The sequence below is a fragment of the Scyliorhinus torazame genome, chromosome 17, assembly GCF_047496885.1.
Source record: "Scyliorhinus torazame isolate Kashiwa2021f chromosome 17, sScyTor2.1, whole genome shotgun sequence".
Lineage (NCBI taxonomy): Eukaryota > Metazoa > Chordata > Chondrichthyes > Carcharhiniformes > Scyliorhinidae > Scyliorhinus > Scyliorhinus torazame.
In genome coordinates, this window is record NC_092723.1 from 132310375 (window position 1) to 132328374 (window position 18000).

The window sequence follows — 18000 nt, forward strand, 5'->3', positions numbered from 1 at the left end:
GTTTTTCGGGAGTGGAGTTTGGAAACTCTCATCTGGGGGGATTCGGAGGAGAGATCCACTAATTTGGGTTTAGAGTGGAGAGTGTATTTGAACACAGCCAATGTGTGTGCTTTAAAGGGACTTTGTGTTAGTGAGATGATTGTAGTTTAAGATGTACTTTATAATCCATGTTAATCTTAAAATATGTGTGCAATTATTAAGGTAAGGGAGGAGTAAAGGAGTATTGCATAATAATCTAACATTTCATGGTTAATAAATGTTTTTCCCTTGTTGAAGCTGATTAGCGCTCCTGTGACTCTGTTCCTCCATGCTTTTAAAACAAAATAAAAGTTATGGTCTTTTGAGCCAGGGTTCCATTCTAGGATCTTCCTGTTCAGTTATAACATCAACTGGGATCATCGCACTTTCTCATCCTCACCTCTTTCCTTCCCACTTATTTTGTTTTCTGTAACTGATTTGACATTGAATTAACTATCCTTACATTTCACGGTTCAGGCTCTGCAGCCTCAGTTACAATTGTTCAAACTGATTGGTTAAGGAGATACTTAGTTGTCTCCCTTTTGTTGTTCCCCTTTCACTTGCTCAATATCTATTATGTTTCTTTCTTTCCTCAGTTCTGATGAAAGGTCATCAGCCTGAAGCATTAACTGTTTCTCTCCACAGATGCTGCCTGACTGGCTGAATATTTCCAGCATTTGCAGTTTTAATTTCAGATTTCTAACATTTGCAGTATTAAGCTTTTGAACTCAGTTGTGTGCTCTGTTCAGATAAATTCCAGATCTCCAGTTGAGAACACTGCACCAAAATAGCTTTCTAATTACAGTAATTTGCAGTGCATAATTCTATTGAAAAACCTGTTGGCAAGCATAACCATAATGAATGGCAAAAGGGCGGCACAGTGCTTGGCACTACTGCCTCACAGCACCAGGGAGCCCGGGTTTGATTCTGACATTGGGTGACTGCATGGGATTAATACGTTCTTCCCCTGTCTGTGTGGGTTTCCTCCTGGTGCTCCGGTTTGCTCCCACAATCCAAAAATGTGCAGGTTAGGTCGATTGGCCATGCTAAATTGCCCCTTAGTGTCCAAAGGTTAATTGGGGTTACGGGCATGGGGTAGGGAGTGGCTGATGTAGGGTGCTCTTTCAGAGGGCCAGTGCAGACTCAATGGGCTGAATGGCCTCCTTCTGCACTGTTGGGATTCTATGCTTCTATGAATTGGGCCCAATACTTTGCCGAATCCCCTCAGTGTTAGTGATTAATCAAAATGCTGATCCCTGCTGTTTTCATCCAATGGTCTATGTCTCCAACTGTGCAAAGTGAATGCATGGAGAACTGATGGATAACGCAAAATTATTCTGACATTTAATCGCTCATTATTGAGAACCATCACATCATTACCACAGACAAATGTGATCACTCAAAACATGAGTTTTCACTCTTCTTTTCATGCTTCAAAGAGTTCTCTCCAGCGTCCAGATCAATATTTATTTCTCAAGAACATCGCTAATACAGAACACCTCATCATTTATCTCACTGCTGTTTGTAGAATCTTGCTGTATACAAATAGGCTGCTGCGCTTCCCTACATTAGAACAATGACTACACTTCAAAAGTACTCCTTGGTTCGAAAGCACATTGGAAAGCAACTCTATGAAATATGGCTTCTCCTGCACGCAGTCTTTCTTTTCCTTTAAAAGGACACATGAGAAGCTTCTGGGAAATTCCAAGATACCTGGACTTCAAGATGGATAAATCCCTCATTATGAAGAAACCCTGCCTTGAAGAAAAAAGCAATTCCAATTCACTTCAGAGGTTTATGCCTGATTACTACATTTTGTTGCACTGAAGTGTTCAGTGCATTCAAAACTTCATTTAAATTAAATGAGCTTTTAGGTATCCTTACTGAGGGAAACAGCAAATGAGGTAATCTAAAGAAAAATTGAAAACTTTGCTTTGTGTTGAACCAAAAGACTTCCAACACATTCATTGTAATGAATATCATGTACAAATGCTTTGAATTAAATCAAGATTTCCCAATAACAAAATGTAAAACATTAATCTTGTACATATTTATTGGTTTTCGAGCTTATGAACTGAACTACAGTGAACAAGTTATGTACAATTAATACTTAATTTATTTCCTCCAATTAAGATCATCTAAATAAGTGGAATTGTCTGTGGGTTTTAAGCAAGAATGCAGTTATTAGCTGACAGCCAATTAGCTACCTGTCAAAAACATTTGAAATTACAGTGTCACCGAGCCTGGCTATGACATTTGCCTAATCAGTTCATTGTCACTTAAATTACTGGATTATTCGTTTCAACAGAACTTTGTGCCAAGGATGAATCATAAGTATTAGATTATTCCACAGCATTGTCATTCCAAGATCAGTCCAATATATTAAAATACTGCCCATTCTCTATTTTTTAAGTAAACAAACAGTAAACAAACAAACAGGGACTGTACTCGTTGGAATTTAGAAGGATGAGGGGGGATCTTATAGAAACATATAAAACTATGAAGGGAATAGATAGGATAGATGCGGGCAGATTGTTTCCACTGGCGGGTGAAAGCAGAACCAGGGGGCATAGCCTCAAAATAAGGGGAAGTAGATTTAGGACTGAGTTTAGGAGGAACTTCTTCACCCAAAGGGTTGTGAATCTATGGAATTCCTTGCCCAGTGAAGCAGTAGAGGCTCCTTCATTAAATGTTTTTAAGATAAAGATAGATTGTTTTTTGAAGAATAAAGGGATTAAGGGTTATGGTGTTCGGGCCGGAAAGCGGAGCTGAGTCCACAAAAGATCAGCCATGATCACATTGAATGGTGGAGTAGGCTCGAGGGGCCAGATGGCCTACTCCTGCTCCTAGTTCTTATGTTCGTATATCAGCGCGTCCCCCAAAACAGAATGATCAGTCAAGGACAGTTAAACCATTTGTTCAAGGAGTAGGGAAGTTAGACAACTCCATGCACTGGTACTTCCTTTCAATTTTTAAAAAATAAACACTACACGAGCATTGTATGTTAAATGAGGTCAGTGTTTGGAGAAATGCCTTTATGCACTGTAGCTTGCCATAGTCATCTGACTGCTGATGTCATGTTTTATAAAGAAAGCTTAGAGGGCAGTAGGCATTTTACTCACTACACGGAACGTAATGTCAAAAGTGCATAGCTGTGGATTATTGATAGCTGTAAGAGAGCCATCAGCTGTAACAAACAGCATTGAATAATTAAAATTTCAGTCTGAAACTTTGTGCGGGACATCGACTGCTGGGTGAGTCGGTATAGTTTTGAATATTCAAATATGTGCTCTGATGAAGTTGAAAGGGGATTTCAGAGTTAATTGGAAATTCTTCCACTTTCAATGGCAGATTACCACAGAGTTAATCAAGAAATCTGAACATTTAAGAGTAGGTATTCGGTTATCAGTGCTGGAAATAGACAGTTACAATTTCTATTGTACCCTTGGACTCACTGAGGAGTAGAAAAGGCAGACTTGTGAAATGTTGGTGGCCTGGAAGACCCACTTTGAACCCCTAACTAATGTCATTTATGAATACTATTTTCTTAACACCAGAGTTGAGAAAGAGAGGGAGAATATTGATTTGCATAAGACTGGATCGAGGCATCTAGCTAAATTTTGAGAGTTGGGCAATTGAAGAATAATCTCATCAGTGCTAGAATTGTCTTAGGAACAAGAGATCCTGCCATGAGAGCCCACCTGTTGTCATGAGAGAAATTTCCTCTCAATGAAGCTACTGACACGTGCAGACGTTCTGAGTAGAAAGTAATCAGCCGAAGAGTACTGATGGGAGAACTGACAAGGCTTTGCACTGTGCTGAGAGGTGTTCAGGCCTTCCAATCACAAGTTAATGAATGCACAATTTACAGAAGGACCAATAAGATCAAAACCAGAGTACTCGATGTAAATATTGCAGAGAACATTACACAAAAGAAAACGAATTATGACCAGCAAGAAAAAGTAGAGCCCAACTACAAGTATGTGAACCAGTTTGCAATCAATGTATTGCAAGGAAGAAGAAAAACAAGCCTCTAAAAATGATAGCAAGAGATATGTCAGACAATGGTTCTGACAAATCACTCTGCATCCAAGAATATTGTCAAGTCTCAAGGTAAAAAATGATTTGTGACCTCAGAAGGACAGCATCAAGTTAATGTGAACTTCTAGATAGAGACCGGTGCTACATACAACACCATGAGCTTCACAGAACTGCAAAGTGGCTCAAGGTGGTGACCTGAAAATTAAACCATTGAAGAGAAAGTTGAGATTATATGATGGAACCATGTGCATTCCAAGAACACAAACTAAGCTGAGAGCCAAAGTTAACGGAAAGAAAGAAGATCTGCAGATCCAGCTTGTAGACACGAAGCAAAATCCACTCAACTCAATTGAAATAAATAAAAGCTTGCGAGGAGCGTTCCCTCAAGTCAAGCCTGAAAGACAAGATAGAGAAACTAGAAAAGATAGCAATAATCAAGAAGTGACAACTCCTACAAACAGGATCAGCAGCATGGTAGCAGTGAAAGCTGAGCGTGTGCACAGATCCAAAAGAACTCAATGAAGCATGGAAGAAATCTCGCTTTCCCATGACAACCATTTAAGAAATTCTGTCATAACCTGTCGGGAACAAGATCTCTACTACCGAAGATGCAAAAGATGGACACTGGCAAGTGAAACTGAATGAAAGCAGCAGTTTCCAAACTACATTCTGGAAGCGATTTGGGTGGTACAGATGATTGGGCGATTCTACTCCTCTGTAAATAGTCGGTGATATTGCAGGTGTAAAAGTAATCATGGATGATCTATTAGTCTATGGATGTGGTGATACGATGGAAGAAGTCATCACAGACCAAGACCATGATCAGAATCTAGTGAGATTGCTAAGGAAAGCTCGGCAGATGAACCTGAATCTGAACAAGAGAACGCGAGCAAGAAAACACAACTGAAGATGCCTGAAGTTAGCTGATCATACACTGACAGTGAAAAGCTTTTACCCTGAGTCTGCTAAGGTGCAGAGATATCACAACCAAAGAATGTGAAGGCATTTCAACTATTTTGTAGGATTTCTGAATAAACTAGCCAAGTTTCGTCATCAGAGTATGAATCTTTATGCCAGCTCTGGGTGGCACAGTGGTTAGCACTGCTGCCTCACAGCTCCAGGGACCTGGGTTTAATTCCAGCCTCGGGTGACTGTCTGCGTGGAGTTGGCACGTCCTCCCCATGTCTGTGTGGGTTACTTCTGGGTCCTCCGGTTTCCTCCCACAGTCCAAAGATGTGCAGGATAGGTGGATTGGCCATGCTAAATTGCCCCTTATTGTCCAAAAAGGTTAGGTGGGGTTACAGGGTTACAGGGATAGGGTGGAGGCGTGGGCTTTAGTAGGGTGCTCTTTCCAAGGGCTGGTGCAGATATGATGGGCCAAATGGCCTCTTCTGCACTGTAAATTCTATGATTCTATGAAAGGATGTTCAGTGGGTCCTGGGGCACAGTACAAGCAACATTTTTCACTCCCATAAAACAACTCTTGACAACAAAGTCAGTTCAGAGGTAGTACGACATAAATGAAGAAGTCACCCTGCAATGTGATGCCAGTGAAACAGGACTTTTAGGAAAAATGCATTTACATCCACTGCGTTAATATGCAAACTGAATAATATTATGCACAGATTGATAAAGAGTGCCCAGCTATTGTCTTTGTTTAGGAGTATTTTAATAGTACCTGTTTGAGAGAGAAAAAGTGACCATAGAGTCTAACCACAAGTCACTTCAAAGCATCTTTCTCAAACCTTGTCTATCTGCTCCAAAGCGTCTGTAAAGGATGTTACTTCGTTTGTACAGATACATTGTTTGGAAGTGAAGGACAAGCAAAGGAAGCAGATGAGCACCAACATACTGTCGACAGCTGTACCCCATTGAAATTGATGATGACAGGACAGAGAGTGCGAAATCGTTCAGAATCAACAAGAAGCAAAAACGCAACATTCTATGGAAGTTATCAAACCAGCAGACAGTGAATCTGACAGACAAGAGTCTTGCTCAGATCAAGCAAATGGTAAAGAAATACAACGCTCCAAGTGCTACAGAAAGCAGTTTTGAAAGGAAACCGTGAAGGACACACCGGTTGCTTTGAGAGTTTTGGGCATACAGCAATGTCAAGTTGGCATCTTGTACAAAGGAACTCGTCATTATCCCTAAAGAGATGAGAAAAGTGATGGTGAAGAGAATCCATCAAAGCCATCACGGAATTGAATCCAGTCTCAGAAGTTAAGTGCTCTGCTGGTCAAACATGAGCAACAAGATTCAGGACCAGATCAGCCAATGCAGTATTTGTAATGAATATGAAGCTTTCCTGACATCAAAAAAACTGACTAGCAATAACATTTTTTCTGTTCATTCGTGATGGTTTTCCTCATAGACTACGTACGCAGGTAACTTGCAACTGCAAATGATAATTGTCAAGGCAATGGATCATGGCTCTGAATTATGTACTGACATACTGAACTTTGAAACAAGACGCATAAGAAAAACTTAGAAGCAAAAACTGCCTCAGACTGCAAAGTAAGCACTTGCTGGAATTGCTATGTGGATTATATTCAGTCCTGAGAGAGTTAACAGTATGTCAGATCCTTTTTCACACAAAAACTTTTCAAAGGCTGAGAGACAATACAAAAAACAGAACTGTAATCTCTTGTGGAGATAACGGAAGCTGATTACCATCTCAGCAGAAACTATTTCTGGTGAGGTATATCCAAGACATGTTTGTGTTTTCCCCTTCCAGGAATATACATGAAAAGGGGCTAAAAACAACTTTAACTCTGGTCTCTTGTGCGCTAGTCTGTTATTCTTGTTTTGCTGTGCTAGTGTGTGCTGTGTGGGTGTTGAGGAACATCGGCAAGGCATCCCTGCTACTTGCAGTTAAAAAGTCTTCATCTGATTGCTGGAAGCACGTCAAGTCAGCAAAACCACAGTTGGAAAGGAAGCAGAACAACTCCTTTCAGCTAACTGACAGAACCAAAAATCTCCAAACCAAATGCGCAACTGCCGAAGTCAGCACGACTGGAATCACCCAACTTTATGGCCGCAACGTTTCACCATCTACTCCTCATGGACAAGCCAAAGGCTGATTTGTAAATCTTTTCAAATGTTATAATCGGACTCAGTTCTCACGTCTAATCTATGTGTATGTGTGCATTTTTATTTTTTGCATTTTAGTAACTAATAAACCAATTCTTTCTTTAACTCAAGAAAGCCTGGTAAATTGGCTCCTTTCAAAACATAAATACATTTGGATAGGGAAAGGTGTCCACAAGGGAAGGGATTCTTTTTAAATTAACCTTGTTGTGGCCAACCGAGGGGGTTGAATAAAGAAGGGGAACCAGTCCATTCCTCCTCACCGAAGTCATAATTTTAGGGTACGTCCTCCAGAATCATAAAAAATTAGGGAACCTTGTCCAGGACCAGTCGTTACATAATGCGTGCATTTTTCATATATGAAAAATGGAGTGTTTGGAGAACTGCCTTGGTGCACTGTGGCGGCTTGCCATAATCATGTAAATGCTGATGTCATCTATTGTAAAGAAAGTTTCAGAGCAGTGTCCATTTTATTCATCACGTGGAACAACAGTCAGGCTCACACGAGCTTGAAAATCTTTGTTTCAAAAAAGGAAATGGAATCTTTCCATATTCAATTTTAGCACATGGGAATTTTCTAAACCAATAATTTTTCATAGGTGCAACTTATAAATAAATAAATAAATATTAGTATTAGGTCCTTTGATTTTACAATCCTGTACTCGATTGCAAGTATATCACTATCTCAAAGTTAGTACTGAGGAAAGGGATAGAGGTCCACATGATAAGTATGGTAAGTACATTGATAACGCACAACAGCAGAATTTACATTCAACAAGGCCCAAAATAACTCAAAGATTTAGGTTCTGTTGTCATTCGTTGCCCTTTTTCTGACATCAGTAATGTGCCAACTTTAGACAGTCAGATCAACCAGGTTATGATCAAGGGCTACAGTTATCATAATTTAATCCGATTACCTTGTGTTACAGACATACTTCTTAAACTGCATAAATGGAGGCCATTTGGTCAATCTTGCTAATGCCAGCTCAGACAATCAAGCAGTACAGAAGGAGCCCATTCTTTTTGAGGGATTGTACCCTTTGGCTGCTAGAAATATATAATGGCCTATCAGTCTGCAGCTCTCGCACCTCGGCCGATGTCTTCAACACCGCCGCCTTCACCAGGGCAATCGCCACCTCCACCACCACCTTCAATGCCGCCAACATTTCCTTCCTCATCACCTCCATGTGAACACCACTAGAACAAACAGAGTTGTTATCTCTGGGTTGCTGCCCGTGCCACGTGATAGTGAGATGAGGAATAGGGAGAGAGAGCATTTAAACACATGGCTACAGGGATGGTGCAGGCGGGAGGGATTCAGATTTTTGGATAACTGGGGCTCTTTCTGGGGAAGGTGGGACCTCTACAGACAGGATGGTCTACATCTGAACCTGAGGGGCACAAATATCCTGGGGGGGAGATTTGTTAGTGCTCTTTGGGGGGGTTTAAACTAATGCAGCAGGGGCATGGGAACCTGGATTGTAGTTTTAGGGGAAGGGAGAATGAGAGTATAGAGGTCAGGAGCACAGATTTGACGTCGCAGGAGGGGGCCAGTGTTCAGGTAGGTGGTTTGAAGTGTGTCTACTTCAATGCCAGGAGTATACGAAACAAGGTAGGGGAACTGGCAGCGTGGGTTGGTACCTGGGACTTCGATGTTGTGGCCATTTCGGAGACATGGATAGAGCAGGGACAGGAATGGATGTTGCAGGTTCCGGGGTTTAGGTGTTTTAGTAAGCTCAGAGAAGGAGGCAAAAGAGGGGGAGGTGTGGCGCTGCTAGTCAAGAGCAGTATTACGGTGGCGGAGAGGATGCTAGATGGGGACTCTTCTTCCGAGGTAGTATGGGCTGAAGTTAGAAACAGGAAAGGAGAGGTTACCCTGTTGGGAGTTTTTTATAGGCCTCCAAATAGTTCTAGGGATGTAGAGGAAAGGATGGCGAAGATGATTCTGGATATGAGCGAAAGTAACAGGGTAGTTATTATGGGAGACTTTAACTTTCCAAATATTGACTGGAAAAGATATAGTTCGAGTACAATAGATGGGTCGTTTTTTGTACAGTGTGTGCAGGAGGGTTTCCTGAAACAATATGTTGACAGGCCAACAAGAGGCGAGGCCACGTTGGATTTGGTTTTGGGTAATGAACCAGGCCAGGTGTTGGATTTGGAGGTAGGAGAGCACTTTGGGGACAGTGACCACAATTCGGTGACGTTTACGTTAATGATGGAAAGGGATAAGTATACACCGCAGGGCAAGAGTTATAGCTGGGGGAAGGGCAATTATGATGCCATTAGACGTGACTTGGGGGGGATAAGGTGGAGAAGTAGGCTGCAAGTGTTGGGCACACTGGATAAGTGGGGCTTGTTCAAGGATCAGCTACTGCGTGTTCTTGATAAGTATGTACCGGTCAGACAGGGAGGAAGTGGTCGAGCGAGGGAACCGTGGTTTACCAAGGAAGTGGAATCTCTTGTTAAGAGGAAGAAGGAGGCCTATGTGAAGATGAAGTGTGAAGTTTCGGTTGGGGCGATGGATAGTTACAAGGTAGCGAGGAAGGATCTAAAGAGAGAGCTAAGACGAGCAAGGAGGGGACATGAGAAGTATTTGGCAGGAAGGATCAAGGAAAACCCAAAAGCTTTCTATAGGTATGTCAGGAATAAGCGAATGACTAGGGAAAGAGTAGGACCAGTCAAGGACAGGGATGGGAAATTGTGTGTGGAGTCTGAAGAGATAGGCGAGATACTAAATGAATATTTTTCGTCAGTATTCACTCAGGAAAAAGATAATGTTGTGGAGGAGAATGCTGAGCCGCAGGCTAATAGAATAGATGGCATTGAGGTACGTAGGGAAGAGGTGTTGGCAATTCTGGACAGGCTGAAAATAGATAAGTCCCCGGGACCTGATGGGATTTATCCTAGGATTCTCTGGGAGGCCAGGGAAGAGATTGCTGGACCTTTGGCTTTGATTTTTATGTCATCATTGGCTACAGGAATAGTGCCAGAGGACTGGAGGACAGCAAATGTGGTCCCTTTGTTCAAAAAGGGGAGCAGAGACAACCCCGGCAACTATAGACCGGTGAGCCTCACGTCTGTAGTGGGTAAAGTCTTGGAGGGGATTATAAGAGACAAGATTTATAATCATCTAGATAGGAATAATATGATCAGGGATAGTCAGCATGGCTTTGTGAAGGGTAGGTCATGCCTCACAAACCTTATTGAGTTCTTTGAGAAGGTGACTGAACAGGTCGACGAGGGTAGAGCAGTTGATGTGGTGTATATGGATTTCAGCAAAGCGTTTGATAAGGTTCCCCACGGTAGGCTATTGCAAAAAATACGGAGGCTGGGGATTGAGGGTGATTTAGAGATGTGGATCAGAAATTGGCTAGCTGAAAGATGACAGAGTGTGGTGGTTGATGGGAAATGTTCAGAATGGAGTACAGTCACAAGTGGAGTACCACAAGGATCTGTTCTGGGGCCGTTGCTGTTTGTCATTTTTATCAATGACCTAGAGGAAGGCGCAGAAGGGTGGGTGAGTAAATTTGCAGACGATACTAAAGTCGGTGGTGTTGTCGATAGTGTGGAAGGATGTAGCAGGTTACAGAGGGATATAGATAAGCTGCAGAGCTGGGCTGAGAGGTGGCAAATGGAGTTTAATGTAGAGATGTGTGAGGTGATTCACTTTGCAAGGAATAACAGGAATGCGGAATATTTGGCTAATGGTAAAGTTCTTGAAAGTGTGGATGAGCAGAGGGATCTAGGTGTCCATGTACATAGATCCCTGAAAGTTGCCACCCAGGTTGATAGGGTTGTGAAGAAGGCCTATGGAGTGTTGGCCTTTATTGGTAGAGGGATTGAGTTCCGGAGTCGGGAGGTCATGTTGCAGCTGTACAGAACTCTGGTACGGCCGCATTTGGAGTATTGCGTACAGTTCTGGTCACCGCATTATAGGAAGGATGTGGAGGCTTTGGAGCGGGTGCAGAGGAGATTTACCAGGAGGTTGCCTGGTATGGAGGGAAAATCTTATGAGGAAAGGCTGATGGACTTGAGGTTGTTTTCGTTGGAGAGAAGAAGGTTAAGAGGAGACTTAATAGAGGCATACAAAATGATCAGGGGGTTGGAAAGGGTGGACAGTGAGAGCCTTCTCCCGCGGATGGATATGGCTGGCACGAGGGGACATAACTTTAAACTGAGGGGTAATAGATATAGGACAGAGGTCAGAGGTAGGTTCTTTACGCAAAGAGTAGTGAGGCCGTGGAATGCCCTACCTGCTACAGTAGTGAACTCGCCAACATTGAGGGCATTTAAAAGTTTATTGGATAAACATATGGATGATAATGGCATAGTGTAGGTTAGATGGCTTTTGTTTCAGTGCAACATCGTGGGCCGAAGGGCCTGTACTGCGCTGTATTGTTCTATGTTCTATGTGCTTTGCAAACTGTTTTTCAAATTCAAAAACCATCACCTCAGTCATTTTTTCTGCCGAGAACAGTGCAGCCCCACCCAACAATCCAGCCTCTGCCATCGTTCTAGTTGCTGAGCCGACCCTTTCGCTCGATGGCAAACCTTCACTCTCCCCCCCCCTTCTTCACGGTGGCTTTCTTTTCATTTTTGGACATCCTCTTTCTTCCTCATGTCTTCCTCCACTTATTTAATGAAATATTGCCACTGGGACAGGGCATTAACTTCTTAAAAAAAAAAATCAAGCTTCGAGCAGGAGCCACCCAACGTGCGTCTTCCTCCTACATGCCGCCAGAGGGCTTTGTGAAGACCTCTCTCTGTCCCTGCAGGAGACGTTGTCCAACAACAGATGGGAAAGAGCCCAGACGGGTGGCAGGGGGCCGGACAGAGTCCTCGCTGTCTACGAGGAATGGGCCCTCGTAGACAGGGTGGCCGAGGACACATTAGTCACCGACGTTGAGCCCCTACCCAGATGACTTCATGCCAGACAGAATGACCCTGCCCTCCACGACCAGATGTCAATTTTCCCACAGGATTTCTTTCCGATGGTGCCGGCCCATCCAGGGTGGCACACCCAGACCCAGCCTTCCAAGACAACACCTCAGAGGAGAACTCCAAGGGGTCACAATTATCATCCCCAGCCTCCACCAGCGCAGAGACAGACACTTCAGTGGGCGAAAGGAGTGAACAGGCTTCTGGGGCACAATCTGGTGAGCACCACACAGTTGCTGAAGTACATCAGGCAGAGGCAGGGCTGTCTTGGGGGGACAGCAATGAGAGGTCTGTTGGATCCCAGGACCCACCTGGGTCCCAGTCAGATGCTGAGCTTCTGGACCAGGTTATTCCCGAGTTGTGGCAGACGCTAGTGTGTGGCCATAATATTCAGAGGGGATGTCAACGACATTCCAGCGGGTCCATAGCCGATTGGAGGAGTACAAATTGCTAAGGGCTCAGATGATGGCGCCAAAACGAGTGGCATCGAGGCCAACACTTTTAGGATTGCAGCCGCAGTGGAAAGCCTGGAGCATGACATCAGCACCATGAGTGGTGGTGTCAAGGCGTTGCTCAGTCAGTGACAGCCATGGCTGAGGGCCTTGACTGCACGTCCTGATTGCTGGGGACGCGTCCCTGATGCAGGTGGACATTGCCAAGGCGCTACGGAGCATGTCCCAGTCTCAGCTGGGCATTGCCAAGGCGCTTCAGAACATTTCACAGTTCCTGGGAGCCATGTCCCAGTCACAAATGGACCTTGCTGGGGCACTATGGAGCATGTCCCAGTCGCACCAGTTTCAGCTGGGCATTGCAGGGCACTGCAGGGCATGTCCTGGACACAGGCGGACATTGGCAAGGCACTGCGGAGCATGGCCCAGTCACAGAGGGGCATCATTGAGGGCACCGACAACATGGTACAGATAATGAGGAGCCGTCACGGCTGGCAGAGCCAGATGGCGCATGGGCCTCTGGAGCTCAATCCAGCTACTCCTCCATCCCAAGGTGACCTCCAGGGCCCTACATGCATGGACCCGGAGAAGGGTGCGCTGGAGGGCGCTCTACGCTCACCAGCATCTCTCTCTCCTCCAACCCTCCCCGGACAATGGCGCATCGTGGGGTCTGCGGGCGGAACTATGTGACACGGCAAGTCATGCGCCACCGCCGAGGCGGCCAAGGCCCCCCAGCCCCAGCCCCTCCAGATGACATCCATCAGGGGTATCCTGGGGATACACCTAGATGTAGTGGCAGAGCGCAGGAGGCTAAAAAGATTGAGGATCACAGAGGGCACTGCGGGTTCCCCTCAACGAAGCCGGGAATCTCGGACTGCTGCAGGGTGTAGCTATCATGCACGCTCGATGGAAAGCGTGCACGTACATGTAGATCGTGTGGAGGTCACACACAAGTTGGACGTTCACAGACTGCCCTGTGCACGAAAGGCGACATGTATGCCATCTTTTACCCCCTGTGCCTGAGCATCCCGGCGATCGCAAAGAATCCTGCTACCCGGGCATCGTGGTGGGCTTGGTTCAGTTGAAAGTTTATATAGTCAGTTGCCCGGGCTGTGGGCTGTGTTTTGGGAAATGCCACACATGTCCCTGTTCGAGCCCTGGAATGACGCCGAGGCTGCAGTGACCTTGACGGCCACTGGGAGCGGGTAGCCTCCTCCTTCATGTGATGCCTGGTCCGCAAGGACATGGCAGAGGTGCCGCACTGCCCCCTTGTTGAGTAAGAGCCTCATGTATCACATGCTGTCCAACGTCTCTTCGAATGACCAGTGACGCCTGTACACCTTGGTCTGTCGCCGTTCTACCCCTCTAGGTTCCTCCCTGGCCTGATGGGCAGCTGGATCCTCAGGGTACGGGGCGGGCCCCTGCACATGGGCTGCCAACTCAAACCTCTGCCACGCTGCTGTTTCCGCCTTCTCCGGTGCCTGGCCGCCTGGATTGTTAACGCCACTGCGAGGGCAGCTGCAGCGGGGTCCACAATATCATCCATAATGTGATATCTGTAAGGAATTGGAGAGGCGCGAAACCGACAATCTGTTGTGGCTTCCACTCCTTTTCCCTCTAATCCTCCGAGCCTCCATCCCATATACATTCCTCGTCATCTCTCGGGGTGCCATCCAACGACCGCTTTTGCTGGGGGAGCCTGCCCTGCACACGCACCCCCAGCCAGAGCTGGAGCCCCTGGGCACCGAGCCCCAGACCCCAGTCGGGACCGGGCCTAGGTACCCTGGCTACTCACCTCGTCCAATCCCCACAGCAGCTATTTCGCTAGCTTTGTGTTTTTAAAGGGCTAAAGGGCACCTGCATGACCGCTTGCTAGGGAACCCATTAGATCACGAGAGGCCGTTAGATAGTGGGTGCTTCCCATAAATAGGATGGAGATTGGTCTTAATTGGTGATTATTGGTTTCTCGGCACATTGTGGCGCAACCCTGATCTCGCCAACATTAGCGGGCGGGTTAGATCAGAAATCGATCGGCGCCTGTTGCACCTCTCAATTTTGGACTTTCCTGTGATCTAACCCGCCCGCTCAGATTCGCGCCTGGCATGGCATAGCCATTAGATCGCGCCCATAGACTGTGCATTTCCCAATTTGTTCCCACCATTTTTTACACCTCTTTCCAAATTAACTTTTCAAGCTGACTGATTTCTGCCACAAGGCTCTGTTAGTATCACTATACATTCTTCTACTAGCTGCAAGCTAGAGCAATACTTTCACGAAATCCAAGCTAAGATAGAGCCCCAGGTGAATTTAATGCAGTGAACAATGAAGTTGATATTTCATTGCTTGAATTGCAGGCCTAACTGACTAACATTTTTCTCGGCTCTCTCAACTCGGTAAACTGCAGCACATCATTAGACCAAACTTTCAACTGACGCTGTCTGCAACCAGGCTGAACTGCTTGCTTCTAACAACAAACACACAAAAAAATTGAATAAAAGAACATTCTAATCAAGGCTCCATCCTGGATCACCATCTCAATGGGAATGTGGCATGCCTGGTGATTCCAGTAGAAATCTAAACAAATCATTTTACATTCAATTTTTTGATTCTGATTAATAATTTATATTTCAAAAGGGGTTTTATAATCCTCTTTCCCAGAATTGCTGGGTTTTAACTTCTTTAATGGAGGTAACGATAGTTATCCCAGCTCTGCCAAGAGATCCTTGAATCGATCCTAGATTGCTTATGTTTTATTTCACGATCAACTCTGACCTGAAAAGCTAACCTGTATTTATCTTACAAGTGCAATAAACCCAGGCTTATTTGAATTGAATTTACATCAGAGTAATCAGTTTCTCAGTCAGATGTCCATTTATCTTAAACCAGGGGCTGGTTTAGCACAGGGCTAAATCACTGGCTTTGAAAGCAGACCAAGTCAGGCCAGCAGCACGGTTCAATTCCCGTACCAGCCTATCCGAACAGGCGCCGGAATGTGGTGACTAGGGCCTTTTCACAGTAACTTCATTTGAAGCCTACTTGTGACAATAAGCAATTTTCATTTCATTTTCATCTTACATTTAACTCTTCAACCTCCTACCTAAAATTTACATTCGTAAAACAGAAAGTAACATTCTAAAACGCATGAAACATGAAACAGGTTTTCACAACATCTTTCAAAGGGCCAATGAGCCAAGTAGCCTCCTTCTGTGATGTATCAGGCTATGATATCCACAGAACCTTCAAATGTGTACCAATTGGAATTTTCTATCCTTTCTTCTTCCAGAAAACTAGTTGATAGGCCTAGTTCCAATAAAGGGTAGTTCAAAGACCCCAAAACTAAATCATATAAAGAATGAGGAATCTAAGGAACCATGAATGGCATTCACTTGTGGGGTCTGAAGTATTATTTTTACGCCGGGTCTGTGGGCAGAAGCCCGAGGCAGGGTCAATTCCTCCTCATCATGTGCTAGGCTCAGTCTAATCCAGTTTAAGGCGGTCCACCGGGCACACATGACGGCGGCGAGGATGAGCATGTTTTTTGGGGTAGAAGACAGATGTGCATAGTGTGCGGGAAGCCCAGCAAACCATGTCCATATGTTTTGGGCGTGCCCAAAGCTTGGAGGGTTCTGGCAGGGGTTTGCCAAGGCAATGTCCAAGGTGCTAGGTACGCGGGTGGTGCCGAGTCCAGAGGTGGCGATCTTTGGAGTGTCAGAAGACCCGGGAGTTCAGGGAGTAAAAGAGGCCGGCGTTCTGGCCTTCGCCTTCCTGGTAGCCCGGAGACAGATCCTTTTAATGTGGAGGGACTCGAAACCCCGAGTGTAGAGACTTGGGTCAATGACATGGGCTGGGTTTCTCAGCCTCGAGAAAATAAAGTTTGCCTTAAGAGGATCAATACTAGGTAGCAGTCGTTTGTCGACTTTCTTGGAGAAATTTAAAATGTCGGCAGTAGCAGCATTCCGAGAGGGGGAAGGGGGGGGAGGGTAAGTGTTATTTTATGTTATTTCATGTGGTGTGTGTAGATAGAGCCGATTGAGGAAATGTCTATTTTTTCACCATGTTAATGTTCAATGTTTACTGTTCTCTTTTTTTGTTATTGTCATAAAATTTTACAAATACGTCAATAAAAATATTTTTTTTAAAAAGTATTATTTTTACTACGTCAGTTTCCTAATATTCTTTTGCTTGGAAATGTGTCGTAACAATTCCTTGCTCTGACTGTGTGAAGTTACTGCCCTGTTAAGGTTTCATTTACAATTTTCTTTACTTTTGAACAAACACGACTGAGTGAAGGACTTCTCCAAAAGAAAACAGACTTGTATTTAGAGAATCTTTCACAACCCCCAAAAGTGCTTTACAGCCAGTGAAGTAGTTGAGAAGTGCAAATACTGTTGTAATGTAGGAAACTTCAGAAGGACTTAATATCTCCATCTAGAATTTCTCAGGCTCAAAGTCACTGAGCTGTGCATGTTGTAGAGATGCAAAGGAGGAAGTGGTGGTTGAAGACAGTTTTAACCAGAATATAACCACATTCCAAGGGAAAACACATGTTCTGCTGGGAAATCAGGCAGTGGGGATTTAGGAAAGGTTGAGACGGTCCCATCCAACAGGTACAATGTACTCACTACCTGTGAGGAAAAAGGAGAAAGACTGCAGAGAGGACAGCTACAATGCAGACCAAGGAACCATGGCTCACAAGGATGTCCAGGAGGAGAAAGATTCAGGGGACAAAGATATTGCCCTCTGCAGCAACAAGAATGCTAAAGGGTGTGTTGCCCACCTGGTGCAAGGGTAAGACTTATCTCATAGCGGCTGGAGAGAGTGGGAAATGTAGGGGATAAATCCAGTTGATGTAGTCCATGGAGAAACAAATTAAATAGGCAAGAACAGGAAGGAGGGTCGATTGAAAGAGTAAAATGAGCTGGGTTCAAAATTAAAAAGCAGGATCTTGAGGGTAATATCTCTGTGTTATTGCCTGAGCCATTGATCTGAGAACACAGAGCAGGAGAATTCAGACATGGCTAAAGGGCTGGTGAGGGTAAGAGATTAATTTTCATATGATATTGGAACCTGTTCAGGGACAAGAAGCAGCTGTACCAACTCAATGAACTCCATGTGAACCAAATGGCTTTATAAGAAAAGGTTCTCAGGGAGTTCTTCAAAAGAAAAACAGACTTGCATTTCGAGAGCCTTTCACGAGTACTTTAGAAGTGCAAAGAGAACATAGAAAACAATAAAGTAAGGAGGACATTGACGCCAAGGAAATAAATAAGAGTGATAAGATGGGGATCTAAAAAATGGTGAAACATGAAGAGAGGAAATCATATTAAAAATGAGTTAAAATGCCTTCAGAGCAGTGCATACAATGCCTGTAATAAAACAGGGGAGATGGAAGAAATCATGCACTGGGAAGAAGCAGACACGATAGGGATTACTGCGATGTGCCTGCAGAAGAATCAAGACA

The 18000-nt window shown here is 44.6% G+C and overlaps 1 protein-coding gene across 4 annotated transcripts in view; it reads right to left on the bottom strand.

Annotated features, from left to right (window-relative positions):
* The window catches only part of mad1l1 (mitotic arrest deficient 1 like 1), a 1358866-nt gene that overhangs the window by 880267 nt on the left and 460599 nt on the right, over positions 1-18000 (bottom strand). The window lies entirely within an intron of this gene.